This window comes from Protopterus annectens, chromosome 6.part0, assembly GCF_019279795.1.
Source record: "Protopterus annectens isolate FY-2018-M chromosome 6.part0, PAN1.0, whole genome shotgun sequence".
NCBI classification, from domain to species: domain Eukaryota; kingdom Metazoa; phylum Chordata; order Ceratodontiformes; family Protopteridae; genus Protopterus; species Protopterus annectens.
Genome location: NC_056737.1, coordinates 1,711,446,113 through 1,711,450,685, shown reverse-complemented (window position 1 = coordinate 1,711,450,685; position 4,573 = coordinate 1,711,446,113). Strand labels below are relative to the sequence as shown.

The 4,573-nt window shown below is 41.3% G+C and overlaps 1 pseudogene; it reads left to right on the top strand.

Annotated features, from left to right (window-relative positions):
* Positions 1-1,498: 1,498 nt before the first annotated feature.
* On the top strand, positions 1,499-1,651 carry LOC122805069 (annotated as a pseudogene).
* Positions 1,652-4,573: the final 2,922 nt, after the last annotated feature.

Here is a 4,573-nt window from a genome sequence, read left to right as displayed (position 1 = left end):
AAGTGCATCTTGAGATTGAGACTTCTAGTATTGAGCAGCATGACCCTCAGATTGCATTTATTTATAGCTGTTACGGTGGTAATTTGGTCTTTGCAACACCACCTAAAAAAGGCACTATAGGGATGGCAAGAGCCTTAGCCAGTACCCGAAACGCATGGGTGAGGGATGCAGGCCATCTCTGGCAAAGCATCGAAGTCTGTCAATCATATCATCCCAAGCAGACAAATACTGGATCCCCTTAGAATGACATCCCCTGGCATGGAAGGTGGACATTCTATCTTTCTCTTGGAAGGGGATGTTTCTGTATGCATTCCCCCCTTCCCACTTCTCCAAAAGGTCCTACTGAAGATTCAGCAGGATCAACCAAAAATCTTGCTGGTGACACCCTTTTGGCCAAGACAGCATTGGTTCTCCCTCCTCCTGCATTTAGCCTGGGGTAATCACCACAAGTTATCCCATAAAATGGACTTGCTCACAGAGGACAAGGGGACTCTAGTGCATCCACAGCTGTCAATCTGAACCTGGCCTTGTGGGTGATAGGGTTGTAGTTCCCTTCAGACACCTTTTCTCAGAGGACATACTACAGGTTCTGCAGGAGGCCAGAAAACTCACTACTAGGAAATCCTACATTTCCATATGGAAGAGGTTTTCCATTTGGTGCCTTAAAAAGGATTTACAACCACTGTCAGTGGATGTCCCTGTGGTTTTATCCTATCTGTATGAGTTGATGAAGCGTGGGCTGTCTTATTCTTCTGTGAAAGCCCACCTCTTAGCTATCTCTGCTTGTCTGCTTATGTCACCTCCTTTAGTTTCTAGGTTGGAAGTCAAACTGTTCCTTAAAGGAGTCCTTCACATCAGACCACCAAGGAAGCCAGTGCCTCCTCATTGGGATGTCAGCTTTGTTTTGGAAAAACTTACCCTGGCCCCTTTTGAGCCAGCAAGTTCCTCTTCCTTACAACACTGCACTTGGAAAACTGTTCTGTTAGTGGCTATTATTTCCACCAGAAGAGCCTCTGAGTTGCAGGCGGGATGTCTAATCCCCCCTTTACAGTTTTCCACAGGGACAGCATATCTCTACACACTAATCCCTCTTTTATGCCCAAGGTGGTTAATGGATTATCCCTCAATCAGTCTATCAGCCTTCCCACCTTTTTTCCTTCTCCTCAATCCTCCAGTGAGTGATTTTTCATACTTTGGATGTACACAGGCAACTCAGATACTACCTAGACAAAACCAAATCTGCCTGCACATCTGAGCACCTGTTTGTTTCTTACCACCCAAGGGCCCTGGGACAACCTGTTTCCAAGCAGACTATTTCCTAATGGATCTCTAAAGCTATTTCTTTCTGTTATTCTTCCAATTGAAAGAACCTTTCTTCCCCTGTGAAGACACACTCTACTAGGGCTGTGTCCTCATCACAAGCCTTCTTTAAAGGTTTGAACACTAGTTCCATCCTGGAGGCAGCTACCTGGTCCTCGGTACATACCTTCACTAAACACTACATATGTGGCAGGGAGAATGCCATGATCAAGAGGGTGATTTCCCCAGGATAAGGCTCTTCCATTGCACATTTCAGTTGGGTTGACCCCTGTGATTTCCCCAAATGTGGCAAACTATTGATTGGATGTCATCTCCAGGTCTGGGGCTGGATTTGCCAGAGGTATTCTGCATGGCTTTCTAGAAAATGTTTCCGGTCCTTCACCCATTCTTTCCTATGCATGAGATTTGACATTCTCCCTCATGTAATGAATACTGCAGCATATGAATAGAAGGACATTGAATAGTTGTGTAAAATCTTACCATAACCATAGATGTTCCTCTCTTGTATATGCTGCAGTATTAATTCCTTCCCCCGCCTTCCCTCTGATATTTGCCAGTTTCCTGGAGGCATGTTTTTTTCACTTTAGCCCAGGCTGTTGTTTGGCGGCATTCAATTCTGATGTTGGTACGTGCTGATGTCCACTTTATACCCGCCATCGCTTTATGACCGACATACATTGGATGATGTGAGGCATCGTACATACCTCACAGTAGCATTAAGACTTCGGTATGCTGGCCGGACGTATGAATGTAATGAATACTGCAGCATATGGAAGAGAAGGACATGTATGGTTATGGTAAGATTTTACACAACTATTCTTTTCTCCCACCACCTCAAAGAGACATGCTGCTTAGGTTTATTACTATCTCTGAATTATCCCTATGTTCTTAATGTAGAGTTTTTCTTCTTGCATTTCTCATGTAAGTGAAATTTTGGTGCAGGAGAGAGAATTCTTTTAACAAAGTGAAATAAATTAATGTAATTCCTCTGATAAAATTAAAACTGGTGCCACAGAACCTCAGATCATATGCATAACACAGCCGTGTCATTGCTTTGCTACATATCAAGCTTATTTCACAATGAAAAATTGGAAGATTACAGGTTCTGTGGAGCTTTTAACCTTATGATGAAATGGCATATCCCTTTGGATTACCAGTGGGGACTGTCGCACTGGAGGAGAAAATATTCCATGGGAGCTCCTGACCTAAACCATATTCTTAGTTTTCTATCTATTATTGATTGTCCTAGCAATGCTAGGTTTTGCCAGCTGCTTGTACTTTTTTTGGTTAAGTTGTTGTTGTTGTCTTTCGGCTTTTCCCAGTTTGGGGTCACCACAGTGGAACTCCGGCCCGCTAATGATTGGCAGTAGGTTTTGACGAACGCCGAAGTGCCAGCTCAACGTTCAACCTTCAAGGAAGGTTAAGTATTGCAAGTAAAACAAAACACAAAAAAAAAGAAAAGAAAGACAAATGCTAACTTAAAACTATAAGCTTTACAATGAACATGAAGTAAAACGAGAAAGATATAAAGAAAAAGCCCAAATGTAAATTGCAACTGACATAAAATGAACTCTACAAGGCAAGTGACAACTGCTATACTCTAAAATGCATTAAGTTAAGCTTCTCTAAGCATAACAGCTTGTTTTGTCTCTCATATTTTTCATTGCAGGAAGCAACAATGAAGCCACAGAAAAAGCTGCCGCTACATGAGAAGTGAAAGACAGGACTTCTGCTAATCATGTCTCTCAGCTGTCCCTAATTTTGCTGAATGCCTCTAATTTGCCTCCCATTTTTGCCCCAACCCTTGTAAAATGTTTGATTTTCTGGTAACTCATTGGATTACAGTCAATCAGTAATGATAGACATTAGAGTTTTGAGCTTCATATGCTTCAAAAAATAAATACATGTTGATTGAAAACACATTGTTGTATTAACCGTCTAAGTAAACTAGTGTAGTATTAAAAAAATATATTCCTGGCTTTGGTTCTTTGGCTGTCATTATTTTGGCCTTTCTCCTTGATTCTTAAGCACAGATGTTGAGTGCTATCTCTTGGTAATGATTGTACTAAGAACAGCTCACAAAATATGATCTCTTAGCCACTAGAAAATGTGCAACTTGAATGTTAACCCAGTAACTTGTCCTTCAGTGTTTGCTATCCCAGAATTTGCAGTATCTATCCCTGACATACACAGAGTGTAAGGCTTTGGCCTTTAAAAGTATAACTGACACAGCTTCCCCAAAAGTGACAAAAGGGCAAAATAACTATATTCTTCAGCATGAATTACATCACAAATCCATCACCGTGTGGTGCTGTACCTAAATATTTTTTTACAGCAGCATTACTGGACAACAGCTCCACCCAAGCAAAACAGCAAACTGTCACAGTGACATATACAAAAGTATCCAACTTACCCATAAGTAGTATGGTCAATCCTTCCTCTCCCTCCTAATCTTTCCCATCACTCCCTCCAAGACAGTACCTGTTGTACTATGTCACAATTCAGTAGCTGACTTTCTTCAAGTTTTCATTTGCTTTGTTGGAAATTGCTTTGTTTTCCAGTGAGTTTGCTATTTCTTATGCATTTATACAAAATCTTTATTTTCAAAATGCTCAGCATAGAAGACCACTGTTCCAAATGCTTGCATTGCCTAGGAATGGACCAGGACATTAACACTTGTGCAGACTGTCCAAAACACTGGAGGAAGGCCATCTAACAGTCAAGAAGTCTAAAAGCCAAAACAAGTTGGCTCAAAGAGAAATAAAGAAAAAAAAAGGAAGAAGAAGAAGAAGAAGGAGAGATTCCCATCCTCTTTAAAAAAATTGTCTGTGGCCAACCTACTTGTAGACAGGTATTCCATTTGTCATGTCAGTAACCTGGACTTCAGCTACTGACCTGAGTGCTGACAGCCAACTCTGGGGATTAAGCACATGGAATTCAGCTATATTTTATAGGGAGGACTAGGCTTTGTAATGATGGAAGCTTCTTAGTTTTGACTTTAAATATCTACAGTTGGTAACTTACTGAGCAGGAGAAGAGGGACACCAGCAGACATCATCAGTTGGGCACACCTGTGAAAACTCATACAGGTGTGCCAGAATGACACAATACCATTATAAACACCACAGAAGTGAAGTAGATGGCAAGTATTAAAAAGTGTCTCCTCTGCGCCACAGAGTGTCGATGACTGGGACTTGTGTAAAGTTCTTGCCTTTATAAACACAATCAGATTAGCACTGTAGGAAATTTATGG